The following is a 23,360-nucleotide window of genomic DNA, read 5'->3' on the forward strand; positions in this document are numbered from 1 at the left end:
CCAAACAAAATCCCAGCAAGGTTTTTTGTTTTTTTTTTTAATGAATACTGACAAACTGATTCTAAAGTTTATATGGAGAGCCAAAGACCTAGAATGGGTAATACAATATTGAAGGAGAACAACAAAGTTGGAGGACTGACTTTGACTTCAAGTCTTATTATCAAGCTATATTAATCAAGACAGTATGCTCTTGGTAAAAGAATAGACAAATAGATTAATGGGGGAAAAAAAAAGGGCACAGAAATAGACCCACACAAGTATAGTCAACTGATCTTTGACAAAGGAGCAAAGGCAATACAATGGAGCAACAAATGGTGCTGAAATATCCACATGCAAAAAAAAAAAAAAAAAGAATCTATACAGAAACCTCACACCTTTCACAAAAAAATTAATTCAAAATTGATCACAAATTTAAATGTAAAACACAAAATTATAAAATTCCTAGGAGATAACATAGAAGAAAATGCAGATGACCCCGGATATGCCAGTGCCCTTTTGGAAGCAGCACCATAGGTATGATCTGTGAAATAAATAATTGATAAGCTGGGCTTCATTAAAATTAAAAATTTCTGCTCTGTAAAAGAGAATGCCAAGAGAATTAAAAGGTAAGACACAGACTGGGAGAAAATATTTGCAAAAAAACACATTTGATAAAGGATTATTTTCCAAAATATGTAAAGAATTCTTAAAACCCTAACAATAAGAAAACAAAGAACCCAATTTAAAAGTGGCCAAAGACCTTAACAGACACCTTACTAAAGAAGATATACAGATGGCAAATAAGCATATGAAAAGATATTCTACATCATTCTACATCATTTATATTCCATCAGGGAAATGCCAATCAAGACAACAGGATACCACTACACATCTATTAAAATAGCCCAAATCTGGAACACTGACAACACCAAATGCTGATGAGGATGTGGAGCAACAGGAACTCTCATACATTGCTAGCGGGAATGCAAAATGGTACAGCCACTTTGGACAAGAGCTTGGTGATATCTTACAAAACTAAACATACTTTTACCATATCATTTATCAATCACTCCTTGGTATTTTCCCCCCAAAGCTGAAAACTTACAACAAAACTTACAAGAACCTACACACAGCTATTTATAGCAGCTGTATTCATAACTGAAAAAACTTGTAAGCAACCAAGATGTCCTTCAGCAGGTGAATGGATAAATAACTGTGGTACATCCATAACATAAAATATTATTCAGCACTTAAAAAAATGAGTTATCAGGTCATGGAAAGACATAGAGGAACCTTCAATTCATATTGCTAACTGAAACAAGCCAATCCAAAAAGGGAACATACTGTATGATTCCAAATATATGACATGCTGGAAAAGCCAAAACTATGTAGAGACAGTAACAATACCAGTGATTTCCAGCAGTTGGGGGTGGTGGTGAGGGATAAATCAGCAGAGTACAGAGTACTGTTAGGGCAATAAAAATACTCTGTATGATACCATAATAATGGATACATCTTGTTATACATTAGTCCAAACCCATGGAATGTACAATGCCAAGAATGAATGGGATGTAAACTGTGGACTTTGGGTGATTATAATGTGTCAGTGTAGGCTCATCAGTTATAATAAATGTATCCTTCTGGTGAAGGATGTTGATAATGGGGCAGGCGATGCATGTGTGAGGGCAGGGGATATATGAGAAATCTCTGTACCCTCAATCTTGCTTTGAACCAAAAACTGCTCTTAAAAAATAAAGTCTAAAAAAAAAAAAAAAAGGATATCAAAGAATCCTAGAGATCACACCCTCTCACTTCTTTGAGAGAATGATGCTGTTGTCTCCACTTTTGCAGCATTCCTTCCTTAACAACCCCCCTCCCCCCTGCACACACACACAATGGACCTCTAGAAGAAGAGAATTCCAGAAGTTCTCACTGATGAGTGGGAAGCTGTTATTTTGAAGATGATCCTCATTCCTAACCCTCAAATCACAGAAAAATAACCCTTTATTTTATTATAAAAACATCTTTGATTACAACAGAAATTGCTGGACTCATGAAACTGTTGGAAAAGAAGAAAGTAATCATTAGCCACTACTATTTTCCGTCTTGTTCTTAAAGTAATATTATAGCTCATTCTACTGATATTTTAAAAATCAATGCTACTGAGTATTCAAATAAATAATATGTTTTAGATTATCTAAGAAACATGCAACTCATACCTAGAAAAATAAATGTTTTAAGAGAGCTCTGCAGAGTGTAGTTAACCCAATGAAGGGAAAGGCAAATTCACTATTGCTTCTTGCTCTGCATTTGGTGTGGAAATTCCTCACCACTGATGTGATAGGAGGGGATGGTAATAGAACTTGATTTGTAGTTCATAGGTTAACTTGGAAATCTATCAATTTCCAATGCTATCTGTTAATAAACTGTGAGACCTTAATAGGTCAATTCTCAATACTAATCTTACTTTTAAAGGGCACACTTTCACTCCACGCAGGTGGAGAAACAACTGAAAACTTGAGACCTGAGCTTGGCACAATAATAAAAAGAGTGAAACCGAAACTAATGGCCTCATTTGTACCCCCTCTCATGAAAGGAAAACCACATTCTCAAATGAGACAGGAAAGTAAGAAATCATGACTTGTTGCTTAATGCTTCTCTGGGGTGTTATTCTAAATTCTACAGACCTGTCTCTGCAGAAGGAATTGAGACACTCTTTTGTTTTCATCACATCTTCTGTAGCAATTCTAATGAAGTCCTGAATCTAAGCCAAGATTTTGAATTTGGATCTGAAAGTAGCTCTAAAATATTTTCTTGATGTGACTTTTTTCTTTGCAGAAAAAGCCAATATTGAAGCTCCTAGTACAGCGGATGGTTGCTCAAAGATATGGATATGAGAAATCCAATTTTTTTATTATAAACACTGAATTTAAGGTGTGTCTTCCCTACACTCTAAAGAATATTCTGTAATATAAATATATAAGGTATATTCTATAAGAAGTAGTAATCAATGGATTTCATCTTACTAAAACATTTTATTTTATATAGAAATTCTATTCATATTTATAACTATGAAGTGATTAAAATTATGGGAAATAAGAGGAAACTATAAGCTGTGTGTTATAGGAGGCTACAAATAAGCCATGGCATGAAAATAGTTTAGTAGAATACTAAAAGGAGATTGAAAGAAAATTTGGAAATTTTCTTATCTAGCACTCAAAGGTCGACACATTTTTTTACTTAACCAGCAGCAGCCTCTTAAGGCATGTAGGAACTCTTGCCTTTCCCATTACAAAATAAACTCATGTACATCTCTCTGCATTTGTCTAAATTGTTCCCATCTGACATCCCACTGTTCACAACTCTCTATCATACCCTGGAATGAATTAATTAAAATGTATTAACTTTAATATACAAATTATAATTTTTTTCATTATAAAATTTATTGATTTTTTAAAAATAAAGATTTTTAGTTCTATAACTAGGAAGTTTAGTTCTGGACCTGCCTCTTATTCTAGGTTCCACCTTGACCTACACCATTAGGCCTAAGAAAAAAGCAAGGCACATCTGGCCTGCTGAAGAAGTTCCAGGCCTCTCAGGAGTCTGTTGGCAAAAGGGACTATGAAACCATCACTAGGGAAAACAGAAACTCTTAGCAGAAGTTTGAAATGGTCAGAGTCAAGCTGGTGAGACTAAATGCTAATGTTTGCTCTTGCCTGAGCTCCCTGTGAGCTCATATCTAGAATCTTGAAAATGGGTTGTGACTAAAAACTGACTCCTAAAAAACTGTGGGACATTTGGAATCTTTAAAAGCATAATACACAGGGGCGCCTGGGTGGCTCAGTTGGTTGAGCGACTGCCTTCGGCTCAGGTCATGATCCTGGAGTCCCTGGATCGAGTCCCGCATCGGGCTCCCTGCTCGGCGGGGAGCCTGCTTCTCCCTCTGACCCTCCACCCTCTCATGTGCTCTCTCTCTCATTCTCTTTGTCTCAAATAAATAAATAAAATCTTTGAAAAAATAAATAAATAAATAAAAGCATAATACACAGAAGGAGAAAAAGCAGACTCCCAACTGTTCCAGAGAGCTCTGTCCAGCTCTGGCTCCCTGAGCACACCAGCACACCAGCAGTGAGACCAGTGAAAGTGGCAGCAATGACATTCCTGGTGGTAGCACCCAGTGAATCTGACGTAACAGATGAAGCACCCCCCAGAAGAAACCCTACTAGAGCCTAGAAAATGACCTAGCTGCAGACTAGTCCGTGAACACATACAAGATCACCACCAAGCCCCACTCCCAGCACTCCAGCAATTCTTGATGGGACTTGTATGGTGTTGGGGTCCTGTATCAGCTTGTAAGGAAAGAACCAGAAAAAGTTTACAGAATTCCTTATCAGACAGAGGTGGTAACACCTGCTATGCCTAACCCAAAAGAGTCTTCTGAGAATAACACGAGATACTATATATGAAAGTGATTTACAGTAGAAAACCTCACCACCAACTGTATTATCCACAGCAGCTGTGCAGCAAATAGGAAGAAAAAAAAGGAAGAAAAGAGAGAGGAAGAAAGAAAGAAAGAAAGAAAGAAAGAAAGAAAGAAAGAAAGAAAGAAAGAAAGAAAGAAAGAGAAAGAAGTAAAATGAAGATACTTATTCATGTGGTTATTATTAAACTTTTAAGAACTTAGTCAAATTCCCCATGAAGTTTTCCTAGTGATGCTAGTCCACTTTGGCCATACTTTTTCCAACCTTTCCCTTTTTGTATACTGTATCCTTCAATTAGCATCTTTAACGTAACAGTCCTCAACCCTAATCCTCTAGACAATAGAAGTTGTTATATCTGGGCAAGTAGTATCCACCTCTCTCTGTTTTGCCTTTTGGGCATTGGCAATGCCTAGTAAAGAGGTATAATCAATTCTCAGTCCCTTACCCACACAACCATTGTATGAAGGCTATGGGATAGAAAATAAAAAGATAACTAAAGTTGGAAAGAGAAAAATCAATTTTCAAATCTCAGCACCAACACTTAATAAGTATGTAACTTTGGCCACAAAACTTAATTTCTCTGAGCCATTTCTTATCTGAAAATAAGGAAGATGTACTGGGCTGAAATTCTCTGCAGATTAAACAAGATAATATATAAAAAGAATGCATTGCACATAATAGATAATATACATTAGGTAAATTTGAATTTAACAAAATTTTAAATGAATATTCTTTAGTACATAAGTCAAATATGCCCCAAAAGACAAAGATAATAGTGTCAGAACATAGCACATTCCCAGTTGAGAATTTACCCTGTACTAATATATTTTAAAATTAGATCTCTGCAAACACAATGAAAACAGGGCCTGCCTCCATATGATACATGAATATGTCTCACTCATGAATTGTTTTATGTGTATGAGTTCTGTGTCTTCAAATAAATTAGGAGCTTATTGTGGGCAGCAGGAATATCTTATGCTTTCATGGATCGTTTGATAAATGGCATAGTGCTGGAAGCAGGTTTTCAATACTGTGAATTGATTTGTTGATGGATACAAATCAACTGTCCAGGAATAGGCAAACTGGAACCCTTCTATAATTAGAAGAACCAGCAATTTTGTATTTAATGTTCTTGATTACATTGTCACTCTGTTCTTTTGTACTTTAATGTGGACATAGACTAAATTATGAAACCAGGGTCAGCATGTAATAAAATAATCATCAGTGACACATGTCTTTCTAAATGGAGGGTAAAAAATTATATAGTTTCTTACCTATGTCAATGGAAAAAAGTACAAGACAGCCACAACATGCGTGTGTGTGTGTATAATTTTAATTTAATTCTACATAGCATAGTCTCTTTAAAGACTTAGAATAGTTTAACTATTCATGCTCTCCAGGATAAAGGGCCATTTCAAAGATGATTTCTCATAGGGTTAGGATTAGGATTAGGGTTAGTGTTTAGGTTAGCATTAAGAGCAGGCTGAAATGCAAACTTCCTTTGTCTACACTTCAAGTGGTACTTTCTCCACTTGCCAACTTACCACCTTCTGGCTCCTTGAGTGTTACATAGTTCTCTAAGCAAAAGGAATACAATCTGTTCCTGCAATGAACCATTCCCAAGTTTCCCTCTAAAAGAGTCTCTTGCTGATCAAAATGAATTGTAACAAAAAATAAGAGGGGGAGGTGCCTTTATTGATTTTAGAACTCCTATTCAGTTATTTCATTGGCAGATGGAACAACTATATTCCTTTATTGTTTGTTAAAATTTTGGACTCAAGAACAATCAGTCTAAAGTCTCATCCTGCTTTAGAGAGCTTCTACGTCCAGTCCTCACACTACCTAACCAGAAATATTTATTTACATTATTCCTGAGCCTGCTTTCTCCCCAGGTAAGCAGGTCTTCTCTCTGAGCCCCATAATCATTGTGTTTATCTGCATATCTTTCTCGTCTCCAGACATTCCTTCAAACTTGGTCTTTTTTTTTTTCAACTTTCCAAATTTCATGTTTTCTTCAAAATTTAAATGCAAATTATGAAAGCAGCTATGTGCTTATCTCACCCAAAGGAAACTGCCAAGATCCCAGCTCCTGTTGTAATGAGAGCCCAGGGGAAAGAGTATGAGTGTGATGCACCGTGGCTCCTGACCCAGGGGTTGTTGTGACCTGTGACATGATCTGGTGTGCAAATAAGCAGGATAATCACAAGTTCCTTCTCTGGAATTTGAATTAAGAAATAGAAGAAAGTGGCTCACAGAAGCAGGACATTTAAGAATGCAAATATCGGGGCATGTGGGTGGCTCAGTTGGTTAAGTGTCTGCCTTCAGCTCAGGTCATGATCCTGGGGTCCTGGGATCGAGCCCTGCATTGGGCTCCTTGCTTAGTGGGGAACTTGCTTCTCCCTCTCTCTCTGTCACTCCCCCTGATTGTGCGCTCTCTCTCTGTCAAATGAACAAAAAAATCTTTAAAAAAAAGAATGCAAATATCATAGAAGCAGAGGACTGAGGCTTTGACAAGCAAAATATTGTGAAGAAAATATGAGTATGGACAAACTCAGGTGTAAAGAACAAACAAAATTAACAAAAAGAGAAATAATAGCCTGGTGGAAATATACTTGGTGTAGGGGGCACTAAAAGGGACTGAGCTGTGTGAATGTGGGACACTAGAGTTAGCAGCCAATGAGTGCTATTTAGACTCCTAGCTCTGTGTGTTCTGGCTCACCCAGGATTTGTGCTTCCCTCAAGGCACTGAACATGTATGTGATTGGGTACTGCTCACCAGACTTTACTTCATTAAGTTATCTTTATCACCAGATTAAAACACCTTTTTTTTTTAAAGATTTTTATTTATTTATTTGACAGAGAGAGGGAAACAAGCAGGGGGAGTGGGAGAGGGAGAAGCAGGCTTCCCACTGAACAGGGAGCCCGATGCGGGGCTCGATCTCAGGACCCTGGGATCATGACCTGAGCCAAAGGCAGACGCTTAACCGACTGAGCCACCCAGGTGCCCCAGATTAAAACATCTTGAGCTCTAAGGCCTTCTCTCTCTCTCTCCCATATACCTAGTACTAAACAGTATTTGACACTTAGTAAATGCTTACTGATGGATTTGAAACAACTCTGAGACCTTATAAATTAATCTTTATCCAGAAATACACAAGGTAATGATTCCAAGTTTTGTTATTTCACTTTATAAAGTGACAGGAATGCAATTTAATTCAAACATGTTCATTTCCTCCTTTTTGTCATTATTATTAAGGCGTGGCAATAATAACACAGCATAGCTGGAGCCAAGTAACAGAAGAATTTAACCCATTGGTTTTTGAGGTTGATAAATGGCAAGAAGTTGTCACAACTTGTTTACATCAAGAAAAAAAACTATTCCTCAGATGTATGAAGCAGCAGAACAGACTAATACTCCTCATTTGATTATCTCTTCTTACGATTTATTCTTTCAAATGGAAGAATGCCAAATCCAAGTTCAAATTTTTTAATGAGAAAACATTATAATAATTAATATAAAATGAATCAAATGTGCTGGTTACAGGAAATTTTCAGAATAATTTCTTGGTAGTTTGAAATCTGTGAAGATAGATAAAACAGAAGTAATAATCCTCTTGAAATTTGAAGATAGTTATTAAGTTTCCATTCAGCCTCCTCTTTTTTTCAACTAAATAGCACTAGCTTCTTTAGCTTTCAGACAGGTCGTATTCTTCATCCCTTTAATCACTGTGGTGGGTCTTTTCTGAACCAACCAATTTCTCTACATCCTTCTCAGGTAATTTTCATGACTTTACAATGGCTTGTGTTTAATGGCAGAGTGAGCCAAAAAGAATCAAAAGATTTATTTGGCTCTTGTTGGCTTGTATTACAACAATGACAGAATGTTCTGGCTTATAGACAAGGAGGAAGCAATAAGTAAAGCATGTCTGACCTTCAGGAAAGTTTTTGATTCTATTACGAATACCATTTTATTTAGCAAGCCAGAAAGCTGATCATCTTCATTACACAATGGACAGGAGCTCATGAGGCCTCAGCCTTTCATTTCTAATCCTTGTAATCTTCTGTCAAATAGAGTGGCCCCTTTTACCTATTTCTAAATCTTTGAGGACAGTGTGATTGATGTCCTTTTTGGTGCTCTCATAAAGTATAACCTCTTAGATCCTGGGCTCTTCAGGCTTATCACATGGATGAACCAGAACACACTTCTCCATACTGAACATTTCTGTTACTTTATACTAGAATAACATCCTGATAGGTTTCACAAAAAGCTTACCCAGAGGAATGCAGGAGGGGAAAACAGAGAATAAAACAAATGGGAAAATTTCAAAACCACAAAGATAAGTTCTTAATATCCCTCAAAATTAACTCAGTGACTTAAAATCCTAATTTGGTTATCATAAATTTTAGTCATTACCTTGATCTCTATCTGAAACAGTCCCTCTGGCATTTTTCACATTCCTAAGAAGCAACTTAGACGAGGTACTGGATAGGGAGTTAGTATGCCAAGGTTGATTTTGGATTTGTGAACATTAGACAAGATACTCAACTTTCTAGGCTTCATTCTTTCATTCAAATGACATATACTGAGTACCCAATGTACAACATAGCCTCCTAAGACTTCAACTTTACAAAATAAAGAAGTTGACTTTGATGACTCTAAAGTGCCTTCCACCTTTACAAGTGTATGCTTTCTGGTTCTATTGATATTTGAGGCCAAAGAAATTGTGCTTAGTTACATTTTGGCATCTTCATTTTTTCCTGAGTATTTTTCCTCTGCTCCCATTCTAAGGTGCTTGCTTCACTTTGCAATAATCACAAATGCTCAACTGCATCTAGTACTTCTAAATGCTTAGCGAATTAAGTGGTTCTCTTCAATTTTAAAAAAGAGATTTTATATCCTATTGCACAGTCCATTCCAACTTGCATAAGTAATACTCTGAGAAGAGTGGAAAAGTTTACACTTTCACATTCTCAATATCTATTGATCAAAGGTCTTGCCCGAAAGCTTTATGAGGGCAAGAGTTAGATCTTACACCTCTTTATAGCTTTCTCTTTGATTATCAGTGTCCATTGTACTTTGGCCTTACTCATTAATTAGGAGATGGGCAGGATTTGAACTCAGGCTGCTGGGCCCAGAGTTCATGCCTGGACCACTGCCCCTACAGTGGGATGGGCCAGGTTTTCACCAATTGGTGTAGTCAACAAATGTATCACTTACAGTTATAGTGATACCCACTTGCTGTGCTGATTAATAAAATGGAACTTTTTGAAAATTGGTAGGATATGGATTCTATGTGCAATACTGGAACTCACAGTATAAATAATTAGGATCAAAATCATTACTTTTTAACTCACAAAAACGCGAGGGTGATGACAGAGATTGTTTAGCAAGTTGAGATTAGAGACTATTGTTGTTTCATTTGTCTTTGTTTCCGAAGGATAAATTTAGTACCATGCAAGAAACACACATGATACTCTTTTCATGCAATAATATTTCACAAAGATTTGATATGCATGAAGCCAATACTGTAAACAAAGCAAATATATTCTATTTCATAAAAAAGTGATGAATAGCACTTCCCAGACTTATTTAAGCTTCCTGCATTTTATAACTCTTATAGCAAGATGAATTAGCATGATGTGGTAAAACATGTTGGCAGATGCCAGAGAACATTAAGACTTTATGGGCATAGGGTGCCTGTGTGGCTCAGTTGGTTAAGCGACTGCCTTCAGCTTAGGTCGTGATCCTGGAGTCCCAGGATCGAGTCCCACATCGGGCTCCCCGCTCGGTGGGGAGTCTGCTTCTCCCTCGGACCATCTCCCCTCTCATGCTCTCTTTCACTCTCTCTCTCTCAAATAAATAAATAAAATCTTTAAAAAAAAAAGACTTTATGGGCATAGAAGTAAGAGGACTCCACATATAGCATGGAAATAAGACAAATTACTGATTTTCCAATCAATTCCTAATCTTATTCTCTGTTCAGCTACTCCATGTGTTTATCCTGACCTGAAAATTTATGGAGTTCCAATCTTGAGCTTCATCAGAACCAAGGGTGCCAATAAGGCTGAACCCTTCCATATTTTATTATAGCTCAGTGAGGCAGACAAACGGTCATAAGGGGCTGAGATAAGAGGAAGAGAGTATCTCAGCAATCTGCTGGCAATAGGATTCCTGACTCAAAGGCCCCCAGTTGAAAAGTCAAACCCAAATATGTATGTGTGTGTGTGTGTGTGTGCGTCTAGGGAGAGATGGAGGACAGGAATAGGGAAGTACAGGGAAGAAGGGGAGGAGAAGTAGGAAAGATGAAGCGGTGGAGTATCTTTCAACAATGAGATCTGGTCTGGAGGCTAATTTGTGAAAGTACAATTAGAGGGAAGAGACAATGATTACAATTATAAACCTCATTGCTCTCTTTCACATCAAGCAACTGTTCAAAGACACAAAAAGTATTTTATGCTTTATGTGCTAGAAAAACACGCAAATGTTATTAAATTTAGAATTTGTGCATATAGAGAAATATAGGCATATATTAACAACTTATATTTCAGAAAAATATAGAACAGATACGGATTCTACAGTTTATGAAAATATGATGAAACATATAGAAACCAGTGATTGAATACCATCACTTTGTAAACGAAACAGAACTCTCACTCACTCTCGTATGTATATATATGTATATATTTAATCAGCAATCTCATCATCACATAATATATGCTAGTATCATAGTGAATAATTCCAGCTGTTATTTTCAATGAAGGAGCAATACAATTTAATTTATTCTGGCCAAGAAAATAACTGACACTTATTAGAGGTGTGAACTTGAATATATGACTTCACCACTGTGAGCCTCCGTAAGGGGAGAATGTATATGGGAAGTTTTCCGCAGAACGCCTAGCACAAATTTAGGGTCCAACAAATTTTAGTTATATTTACTTGGAACATGGCCTAATATTTTTGTGTGGGTGTTTTTTACATAATACTTTATATTTATATATTGAAACATGCATCACCTAATCCTGATTTATCACTCACAGGCTTTTTTGGAAGACCTTTCTATCCATGAAAAAGATAGACTCACTTCATTAATTCAATATGTATCTCTGTGCAAAGGTCGTATTAAAGACTAAGGAAAGTCTGTAAACATCCAAAACATAGTACAGTTGATCCACATTATTTGCAAATTCTGGATTTTTTAGTTGACCCACTCGCTTAAATGTATTTGTAACCCCAAAATCAACACACCACTTTTGTACTCATTCCCAGACATACGGAAAGGAGTGTCAAGTTTGAGCCACCTGACGTACACATTTGTTCGCAGCCGAAGGCACTTCTGCCTTGGTATCTCAGGTCTCATACTGTAATCAACTATCCTTTTGGAGGCCTATTTAGTGTTCATGTTTTTCACATTTTGTGCTTTTTACTGGTGATTTTGCTCTTTCTAATGGCCCCCAAGCATACTGCCGAAGTGCTTTCTCGGGTTCTTATGTGCAAGAAGGCTGTGGTGTGCTTTAAGGAAAAAGTACCTGTGTTGGACAAGCTTCATTCAGGCATGACTTATAGTGCTATTGGTTTTGAAGTCCATCTTAATGAATTGACAGTATATATTGAATTAGGTGTCTTTAAACAGAAAAACACATACAACGAAGTTACATACTGATTTGTTCACATGTTTATCAACCAATGTTCCCAGAAACTTAATCCTGCACTTCCCCTAGAGCAACTGTGCAGCACCCCAATACTGCGTTGGGGAATAAAGTCAGGGCTTTATAGGACATAACCACTGTGAATAATGAGAACTGACTATATTTGATTTTTAGAAAGACATAGTTTATCTGGGCTGATAATACGTGTTAGACGATATAAACAAGAACATCAGAAAGATTGATACAGGGGCGCCTGGGTGGCTCAGTTGGTTAAGCAACTGCCTTCGGCTCAGGTCATGATCCTGGAGTCCCGGGATCGAGTCCCGCATCGGGCTCCCTGCTCGGCAGGGAGTGTGCTTCTCCCTCTGACCCTCCTCCCTCTCATGCTCTCTGTATCTCATTCTCTCTGTCTCAAATAAATAAATAAAATCTTTAAAAAAAAAAAAAAAAGAAAGATTGATACAGTCGCAAAATAATATACATGAAGCCAGTTATCCAAAGCTCAGATTTCTGGTACAGTTTCAGCCTTAAGGCTGAAAATGAGAAAAGGCCTCCAAGCAACGAAGCTTTGTTGACCCCCTGCTTCTCCCAGCCTGGAGCCACTTACCACTCTGGGCTCTTCCTCCCACATATTCATGGGTACCAGGATATGAGAATTATGGCTCCTGAAATGAGGGGTTGGGGATGGTGAATTGAGAGGCCCAGGAAAACAAGAATGGCTAAATGTAACTAAGTTAGCTCTGAGGAGGGTTGGAAGTCAATGGGAGCTAATCTGTGATGTCTGAGCCCGGGGAAACCTGATGGTTAGTGATATGGGAGACCATTTTATCACAGTGTTCGCAAAAGTAGTTGTTACTTTCCCATTACAGCCCATACATGCATCAACAGGGAACAAGGTGAAAGTCAGAATTGCAGTCATTAACTTAATAAAACTAGTCTTACTTCTCTTTTTTGAAATGTGTGCCTCCCCCAATCTGACAGTAGTTTCTATTTAGCTATTCAATATTAATTCAATTAATGAAATCAATTAATTCAATTAATCTATTCAATTAATTCAATTAAGCACTTTGTGAAAGTATTCGATATTGGAGCTGAAAGATGAAACGAGATATAGCTGTTGCCACCTTGAAACCCACCGTCTAGTGCAAAAGGCAGTTACATCATAATCTCATATGCTCATGGGAGCAGGGTTGAAAAATAGGTGATCTTCTGCCCCGTAGCGACAGCAGGAGATGGAGTGGGAGTGTGTCCTCATAGTAGAAACAGAAGAATGGACCCTTAAGCATGAGACTCCATTTATAATTTAAGATAGTAGTGGTAGTTCTGAAACTTCAACCCAGTGAGTCCCAAATCTCTCAAATGCATGCAGATCCCCTGCGGACTGTTAAAATTCAGATTCTGATGCCACCATTCTGGGCTAGGGCCTGAGACTTGTAGCTTGCAACAAGCTCCCAGGTGTTGCAGATGCTGCTTATCTGCAAACCACACCCTGAGTCGCAAGGCCTTAGCACAAACAAATTTTACCCGGTGGTCTTAAAAGACCATTGGTTCTGGAGCCCTCCCCCAGATATTCTGATGGCCCCAGAGTGGGCCAACGGTGCCAAGTGATTCCAGCACAGATGTACTCAGGCAACACTTCTATAGAGCACTGATTTATGGGTGCATACATTGTGTTCATTAGCAGTCTCCTTCTAAGATTAACACATGTTTTCTAATTCTTGCCACCTGGACATTTTTTTAAACATACCTTGTAATATTAGGAAGACTCAAAATAAGGCTGAAAAATAACACGTGTGCTCGAAATTAAAACGGAATTCAGGAGACAAAGCCAAATTTATTTATTTGAAAACAAATATTCAGTCAGCATTTATTATTTTTTAAAATGTTTAAAGATCTTTTATTTATTTGGAAAGAGCTAGAGAGAGCAAGTACAGGAGTGGGGAGGGGGGCAGAGGGAGAAGCAGACTCCCCACTGAGCAAGGAGCCCTATGTGGGGCTGGATCCCGGGACCCTGAGATCATGACCTGAGCTGAAGGCAGACGCTTAACCAATTGAGCCACCCAGGGGCCCCCAGTCAGTGTTTATTATTAATGAATGTCTCAGTTGTCATACTAGGTACTAGGGTTATAAGGACTGAGAAAAAAAAAAAGGATGCCTGCTCTTTAAGCCCCATTTCAGCTGAACAAGTATGTCCTGAATGCTGTGTGGGTCATTGTGCTGGGCACAGGGGTATCTCACGGGCTTATAGGATTGTCTCACTTGTTAGAAACTATTACTTAAATGAAATTTTCTCTTGGGTTTCCTATGAGTACTTCCAAAATTATTCCGAAAATTTTAAATATGTGTGTCATACAGAACTTATTTTGCCCAGTTGAACCGCAATCACCTAGTGCACAAAGTACAAAGCATTTGTTCAACAGATCTTAGTTTTATTTAAAAGAACTGAATTTCATAAGTCAAGCAGAGAAAGACAATTATCGTATAGTTTCACTCATATGTGGAACATAAAGAATATTGCGGAAGACTACAGGGAAGGGAGGGAAAACTGAATGGGAAGAAATCAGAGAGGGAGACAAACCATGAGAGACTCTAGACTCTGGGAACCAAACTAAGGGTTACAGAGGGGGTTGGATGGGGTAACCGGGTGATGGGTATCAAGGAGGGCATGTGTGGTGATGAGCACTGGGTGTTATATGCAACTAATGAATCACTGAACACTACACCAAAAACTAATGATGTACTATATGTTGGCTAATTGAACATAATAAAAAAATGAAAGAAAAACAATAAAAAATTAAATAAGTAAAAGAACTGAATTTCTAAATGCCAAATGATTATTACACTGAATCACTTATCAAAGATAACAAGTTGGTGATTCAAGCTTTATACTGTGTTGCAAGTCTTGTTTTTAAGTATGTGGTCTGTTTTTTTCCTGATGTTCAAATTTCTACAATAGCTCTGATATTTTCTTATCTTCTGTGTTAATAGAAGAATCAATAGTTTATTAGTAAAAGGATGTGAAATCCACAAAGGTATTCTCCCCTTCTTCTCCCTGATTTTATTTCTAAGTCATCTCTATTAAATTAGAGCAAAAGACACAGTATTTAAGATTGTTTTCTCTTTAGTAATGCTGTGATGCCCAAACAATAAGTTTGTTGGGGTTTTTTTGTTGTTGTTGTTAGATACATATGTCAAGTAATGGAAACAGAGCAAATGATTCCAATAAAAATCATTTTAGTTGCAAATAAAGAACCTGGTTTCTCCTGGGCAAAGTCTATGATCTGTAACACTGCTAGCTCAAGACGAAGACTGTTCTGTTTTCATTTATGTGTCAAACATGATTGGTTAACCTTAAAAATACCAAATAAATGCCAGAGAAAAGAGCACAATTTAAAATTCTTAGAGAAAAATAATTTCAGGTACACTTCTGCAGTAAAAGAAAAAAAGGCATGGGTTGGTTTGGGGGGATACATCACCAGTGATGCCGAACTGATGAAAATGTGAAAGGATCGCAAGTGTGCGAAAAATGTCACGGTCACACTGGGAAGAATAATGTACCAATGCTGCCAGGTCAACAAATTACCCTTTGTTTTTACCCTATGTCTGCTCTGCAGGTCTGGAACTTCCCGCTGCTCCAGGAGTTCTGAACTCAAAAGAGTTTTCTAGATATGATGAGAGAATAAAGTTTTCTCTTCAAACCAAGGTGAGATATAGTGCAATTTCTAACTTCTGTTCACATTGATAAATTAGCTGGCTCAACCCTACCCAGGGCATACTACTTCTAGGATAGGGTTGGAAGGGCATGATGTCTACTTGTTCTCCTCCTCCCTTATGTGATGGCAGCTAATAATTATTTCCAGTTTAGTGCCAGTTACTTAGGTAATGCATACCCACTTCCATTCCATCAAAAAGAATAAAGTTGTATCTACACCATTTAGTTTTTGGTGCTCACAATGGGGAGGGGAGATCATATTGACCAAAAAGCAAACAAAATAGTGGCTATCTCAATACATACATGAAACCTTAAAAAATGAATGGAAAATCATGTTTTAAATGATGGCCACAGCTACCATATAGATCTGCCAAACTATCGATTGAATTTTCAAAATTCTATTCCATATTCTAGTCAGAATAATTCTGTCCTTCACTACAACCCTCCCCCCACAATTTGTAGTAACAATTAGTACCTTTAATATTTTTACTATTGTGTTCAATACATATTATGATGGATACTAGCTATTAAAATCCCCAAGCCTTGGGGCACCTGGATGGCTCAGTCCTTATCCGTCTGCCTTCAGCTCAGGTCATGATCCCAGGGTCCTGGGAAGAGTCCTGGGATCCAGCCCCACATCAGGCTTCCTGCTTAGCAGGAAGCCTGCTTTTCCCTCTCCCACTCCCCCTGCGTGTGTTCCCTCTCTCGCTGTGTCTCTCTCTGTTAAATAAATAAATAAAATCTTAAAAAATAAAAAAAAATAAAATCCCAAGCCTTATTAAACCTTGTGTCCTTTGTTTTTAATATGAAAAAAATTATGCATCATTACTTTCCCCATATTTAAAGGAAATAAACTTATATCTTAACACTGAAATATGTTGCAAAGTAAAATTTGAAACACAGTAATAAAATTATACTGCTGCCTTTTGTAACTGATCATACATGTAACACATAATTGAATGACTCCTGTACCAGAAGAATCACAACTATGGAAAAAAGACAAAGAGCCTAATTCATTATGACTAATCAGGATTGATGTTAATTAAAAATTCTCATTACTACCTGATAGATGGAGACAGATTGCTCTTCTTCTAGGTAAAAATAACTTTTTAAGTAAGATTTATTTTCCGAAGACTTTCTTCTAAAATTGGTTAAGTACTCATATAAAGGCCTTTTTATGAAATCAATCAAAAAAATATATTTCACCAAAGGCTGTTTATTCTTTAGTATTTGTCACTTATTTGATATGCATGAGATAAGGACAGCATTTGAACAGGTGGTCATCAGAACAAAACTGACATGCATTATTTTGTGGAATGTTTCGCATTAAAGAATATAATGTAGTGAAGTGATTTTAGAGCTCAAGTTAAAATCCCAATTCCTTCATCAACCAGCTCTGTGACCTGCACCCAAGTGTTTTGAATTCCCTAAGGCTTAATTTTCTCATCTGTAAAATTAAAAAAAAAAAAAAAAGGTCCTGCTTCATAGAGCTATTGTGAGTATGAAGTAAAATCATGTATGTAATATCTATTGCACAGAGCAAGGCACATAAAAAGAGCTAAATAGGGGCACCTGGGTGGCTCAGTCGTTAAGCGTCTGCCTTCGGCTCAGGTCATGATCCCAGGGTCCTGGGATCGAGCCCTGCATCAGGCTCCCTGCTCAGAGGAGAGCCTGCTTCTCCCTCTCCCACTCGCCCTGCTTGTGATCCTTCTCTCACTGTGTATCTCTCTGTCAAATAAATAAAATCTTTAAAAAAAAAAAAAAGAGCTAAATAAACGTTAGCTGTTGTATTAGTTTTTTATTGCTGTATAATAAATCACCACAAACTTAGTGGCTTAAAACAGCACCAATTTGTTATCTCACAGGTTCCGTGTGTCAGTAGTTTGGACACAGGGGAGCTGGGTCCTCTGCTCAGAGTCTCCCCAGAGGAAGTGAGGGTATTAGCTGGGCCTGCAGTCGGGGGCTCAGGATCTTCTTCCAAGTTTACCTGTTGTTGGCAGAATTCATTTTCTTACTGTTGGGAGACTGAGGCCCTCAGCAATTAGAGCTGCTCCCATTCCCTGCCACATGACCCTTCCATGACCTTGTGGTTTGTTTCTTCAAAGCCAACAGGAGTGCACCTTGCTTCTCTCTCCCTGACTTCTCCCATCTCAACTGCTAAATCGTTTTAAAAAGAGCTCAGCTCATTATGTCAGGCCCTCCGTGATAATCTCCTTTTGATTAACTTAAAGCCAGCCAATTAGGACCTTAATTACCCCTGCTAAATACTTTCCCCTTTGTCAGGTACAGTAACTTAATCACAGGAGTGAAATCCCATTATATTTACAGTTTTCACCTGCATTCAAGGGAGGGTAATTCCTAGCAGGAGGTACAAATGTGAAACCAATCTTAGAACTCTGCCTACCACAGTTATCTTGTTGTTGTTGCTATTGTTACGGTAAATGTCTCTCATTTAAAATGAGTCTGAGCCAGGGCGCCTGGGTGGCTCAGTTGGTTAAGCGACTGCCTACGGCTGGGGTCATGATCTCAGGGTCCTGGGATCAGGCTCCCTGCTCAGCAGGAAGCCTGCTTCTCCCTCTCCCATTCCGCCCCGCTTGTGTTCCCTCTTTCGCTGTCTCTCTATCAAATAAATAAATAAAATCTTTAAAAAATAAATAAACAAAATGAGTCTCAGCATATGGTTCAGATGTACCTTAATTTTTCAAAGCCCTCCATTGTGAATACCATTTACATGTATACATTTGAGAAAACAATATTTGAATTTTTTAAGAATTCTGCACACCATCTCAGTGATTTGTCCAAGATGACTTTTCCAGACATTTACATTAAGATAAAAAAAACCAGTAGCAATGCAAAGAAAACAACCACAAAATTATAAAATACTCCAATATAGGCTTAGAAGCAATGCTTCTGATATAATAATGAGTTAAAGACACTAAGAAGCATCACAGAAAACTGCAACTGAGGAGTTAGGAAAAAATTAAGAAAATAATGATTATTTAAACTCCTAGATGATAATTAACACCCCTACATTGCCTAAGGAAATTACTGCCTACAAAATAATATTATATCATACACACACACACACACACACACAAACTGCTGTGCAAAAAATATAATAAATAAATAACACTATTTGCAAAACCAAAGGGAAAAAAATGAAAAAAAACAGTTTGAAAATGGATAGTTTTGGTTTTTTTTTTTTTAAGATTTTACTTATTTATTTGAGAGAGAGAGAAAGAGCACAAGTGGGTGGAGGGGCAGAGAGAGAGAAGGAAGCAGATTCTCCTCTGAGCATGGAGCCCAATGCGGGGCTTGACCCCAGGACCCTGAGATCATGACCTGAGCTGAAGGTAGACACTTAACTGACTGAGCCACCCAGGCACCCTTATCATGGATAGTTTTGATTTTGAAAGAAAAGACCTTGACACTATTAACAGGATTACCTTAACCAAAATTAGGTAAATTAGTAAATAAAATAATCACTAAGTTATGTCTAGATTAAAGCATAGTTGGGGAACAAACTATAGTAATGTTTTGAGAAAATCTAATCTTTACAAATATTATCAAAATCATTTAACAATGGAATCCCTATATGTGTATTGCAATTCACACCAAAAAAAGAATTTAGGCCAAGAGAAAAATAATATTTCAGAAACTCTTATGGGGGGCGTGGTAAATGGCAGAATTAATTGGGAGAGAATCTATTAAGCTGGATGAGGAAAAGAACCAAATTATTGGAGTTAAATGAGTTAAGGTAAGTAATTTAGGGAGCTATATTCAAATCAAAAAGTTCTTGTAGAAAAACAGAGCAAACAATGAGACAGTAGAGCTGCTAAATAGTTTACATTTTTGCTTCTACAAAATGAAGTGAAATCTGACCAAGAAGAACTCATACTCAAGTCTCAGTAACAGTGAACTTCATATACACTTCTCCCAGTGAACTTGGTAACAGGGTCTTCACCTCATGGCAATGATTCATAATGATGGAAAATCTCATGCAAACAAATTAACCCTAAACCAGGCTCACCTTGGAGGAAAAATTTGAAGTCTTCACAGGTTTTGTGCAGAAGCTAAAGAATGAGATCATATATCCATGAGACCCAAACATGATTTAAGTATAAAACAGTTCAATTAAGCTTATATACCTGTGAGATTCCAGATAGTGAATGTACTTACAGTTTCTGCCATTGATTTAGTCATGGTCAATACTACTGAATCAAATAAGCTAATCACACATTGTTTCACTGGTTCTTCCCTTGGGCTTTGCTTCCTTAAGGAACTTTGTCCTGGGAAAGACAAGAGAACATTCTGTTGGTTGCCATTGTAAACAGGCTTGGGACAGTCTTAATTCCTGTTCCCAATATCTGTCAGAGAGAGGTGGGAGTAGAATAGAAAACACTAGAAAAAAAATAGATAAGAAAAAAGATCCTTTATTATTTTTTCAAAATAATATACCAATGAAAATTATTAGTGCATGTCTATTGCTGTGTAGAATACTGCCCTCCTCCCAAAGATATCTATACCCTGATCCCTGGAACCTGTGACTGTATTACCTTACATAGCAAATGGGACTTTAGAGATTCAATTAAGGTTAAGGACCTTTGGATGGGGAGGTTATTCTATATTATCTGGGTGGTTATCAATCTAATCACATGAGTCCTTGAAAACAGGAATCTTTTGCTGTGGTCAGAGAAAGAGATGTGATGAAGAAAAGAGTCAGAGGGATGTGACATTGTTGGCTTTGAAGGGAACCACCAGCCAAAGAATGTGTGTGGCTTATAGAAGCTGGAAAAGGCAAGAAAACAGATTTTCTTCTAGAACCTCCACAGGAAAACTCAGCCCTTCTAACTTGACTTCAGCCCAATTAGACTTGTCTGGGACTTCCAACCTACAAAACTGTCAGATAGTAAATCTGTGTTGTTTTAAGCACTGACTTTGTGGTGATTTATTACAAGAGCCAGAAAAAACAGCTAAAATTACTAATGAAAACTTTGCAAACATTACTCAGCTCAAGTGAAAAACAGTTCTTTCAGCAGAGAAGCCAAAGATAGGGTGAAAAATAAAGAATCATGAAAGCAAGCCAATTATTGCTCCTCTCTGTCCTGCTGTCCAACCAATACCTATTACAACACCTCCACTAGGTTAATTGCCTTCTCAGGACACCAAAGACATACAGAGAGGGTAAGGTGTTACAGCAGGGAATTCCTGGGCTAAGGAATCCAGTAAGTCTAGGCTTGAATTCATACTTTACACATAAAAAGATTTGTGATACAAGAAGAGTATTTAAAGACTCTGAGCCTGTCTCTGTATCTATGATGAAGATAATTATGTCCAAAGGGGCATCAAAATAATCAAATGAGTGAATAAATAATGGCCAATACATAGTATATCCTAAGTGAATTTTAGCTATTTATTATCAGTGTCACTTCTTCTGGTGAGTTATATAAACCATAGAAACTGTAGGTCTAGTCTAAAGTTCACAGGATAAGAACTAAATTTAAAGGCATCTAGTCTGTTATTATTACTTTTTTCACTATTGTCTGCAGCCTCCATTGGTCAAAAGATGGCTTACTATATGAGAGTTCCTTAAGTCACCATTTTAAATGTAAGATACATATAACATTTTGGACATATTTTAATGCTTAATCAAGGAAAGATTTTAATAGCATTCTTAAAATCTGGGTTTCCAGAAAACTATGGATGATGATGTCTAAACTACTCTTACTATTGTCAGATACATAAATCACCATTATTTATGGATCATCATGAAGTCCATCTGAATGACTAACCCTTAAACTGTGTATCTAACGTGAAATGTCCCAAGGTTGGGTTCTCTAGAAGCACAATATAAATGGGGATCCTTGTGCAAGTGATTTACTGGAGATGTGCTCTTGAGAGAAGGAGAGGAAGGCAAGCCCAATAGGGCAGGGGAAGAAAACTAAGCATAGATGCAGTCTGTCCTGGAAACAAGTTTCAGCCTGGTCCCATGGGGAGTTATAGAACATGAATCACACCAGAGTTGAGCTCACTTTGAAGCACAGGGGCCATCTGTGTCCCCCCGTATTAGTCAAAGGGGAGAACATGTGAGCTATTAAAAGTCAGTAGGTGCAGCAGCTAGAGGTGAGTGTACTGGGATGAGGGAATGGGAGAAGTCACAACAGCATCCACTATAAAAGATGATCCCAAAAGTCTGGATCCAAATTAGATCTTAAATTTCAAGGTTAAATTACAAATCTGTGGAGTAGAACATTAGCTTTAAATCATACTTCTCCTAGAAAGAACATAAATACCTCAGTCTTGTAAATGAACAGTTTCAATGTCTGGACTAGTGTGTGGGCAGACCTTTGAAGGAGGACAGCCTTAGAACAAACCAGAATGCAATCTAGTAGAATATGCATTACTAATTATGAAAGAAATATCATATCACTAATTATAATGTCAGTTTCTTCTACCACCAGGATATACTGACACTTCATAGAAATTTACAAATCATTTTACCCAGGCTAATGTGGGATTCACCTGTTAGCACATATGTATTCAGTGAGACTTCTCAACCTCTGGTGCATCAGTTTTTATCATTATCATGCAAAAACAAACCAGCTGTCCCACACAAAACCTGAGAGGTGGTCCCTTCAAAACCACATCTGATTCTTCAATAATATAAAACTCAAAATTACCATAACAATGAATGTCAATATTACCCAAATACCTCCCTCTTGATAAGGAAGATTAGAGAAGACAATAAGCACTGCAAACATATTTATATCTTGTGTCATAGTGGGAATGAATCTCTATTTGATACATACGGCAGTTTGCTTCAAAGAAATGTCACAATCCACTGCTTTTGTTTTTGTTTTTGTTTTTGTTTTTGTTTTTCTACCGTAACAATCTTCTTAGAGATTCTCATCAACCTTTAGATTTATAGGGATAAGAGAACTTGTCTGTCTCTAGGGACTTAAATGATATTTTACTAAATATTCCTTTGTTTTCTGTTGGTTCAAAGGGTGAAATTTTCTAAGTGTTGGTTAACCTCATTTACAAAGAGTTACAGAAATATAATTGAAATAGGTGATTTTCACTTTATTTTTAAACTTCTTTTTATTTTATAGAATAGCATTGACAAATGCAGACTTAGAAATAAATCAGTTATAAAGTAAATAACATATAACTCACTATCACTGATCTTTGAAAACAACTTCATTTTATTTATGAATTCATAAGCCACAAATATTGATCTGCTGATATGCACATTAATGCAAATCTCAACATGCTGGATAATCTGTTTCCAGATAGGAACATGTTGCAAATAAGCACTACATTTTCTACAACACAGCTAGATTCTAAAATCAACCTGTAAAGTAACAGAGGGATTTCTTTAATAACATCTAGAGTGCAAGACCTGTCCTGGGAGTCTCCCTAATGAATCATCTCATCTCATATTCTTTGTCAAAACCTTAAATGAATTGTTTGGCTCACTGATAAGTGGGATGCACCAAAAGTAATTGAATGTGGTAATCAAAAATTTGTTAAACCTGTCA

The 23,360-nt window shown here is 37.3% G+C and overlaps 1 long non-coding RNA gene across 1 annotated transcript in view; it reads right to left on the reverse strand.

Annotated features, from left to right (window-relative positions):
- LOC123834525 (uncharacterized) overlaps positions 1-20,117 on the reverse strand; it is a 130,474-nt gene extending 110,357 nt beyond the window's left edge. Inside the window, exon 1 of the long non-coding RNA XR_010406624.1 lies at positions 19,999-20,117. This is a non-coding gene — a long non-coding RNA (uncharacterized LOC123834525). The remainder of the gene's footprint in view (positions 1-19,998) is intronic.
- Between the last annotated feature and the right edge of the window lie 3,243 nt (positions 20,118-23,360).

Source organism: Mirounga angustirostris, unplaced genomic scaffold (assembly GCF_029215605.1).
Source record: "Mirounga angustirostris isolate CCGP_5_RB_7025 unplaced genomic scaffold, mMirAng1.0.hap1 SCAF_1, whole genome shotgun sequence".
Taxonomy (NCBI): Eukaryota; Metazoa; Chordata; class Mammalia; order Carnivora; family Phocidae; genus Mirounga; species Mirounga angustirostris.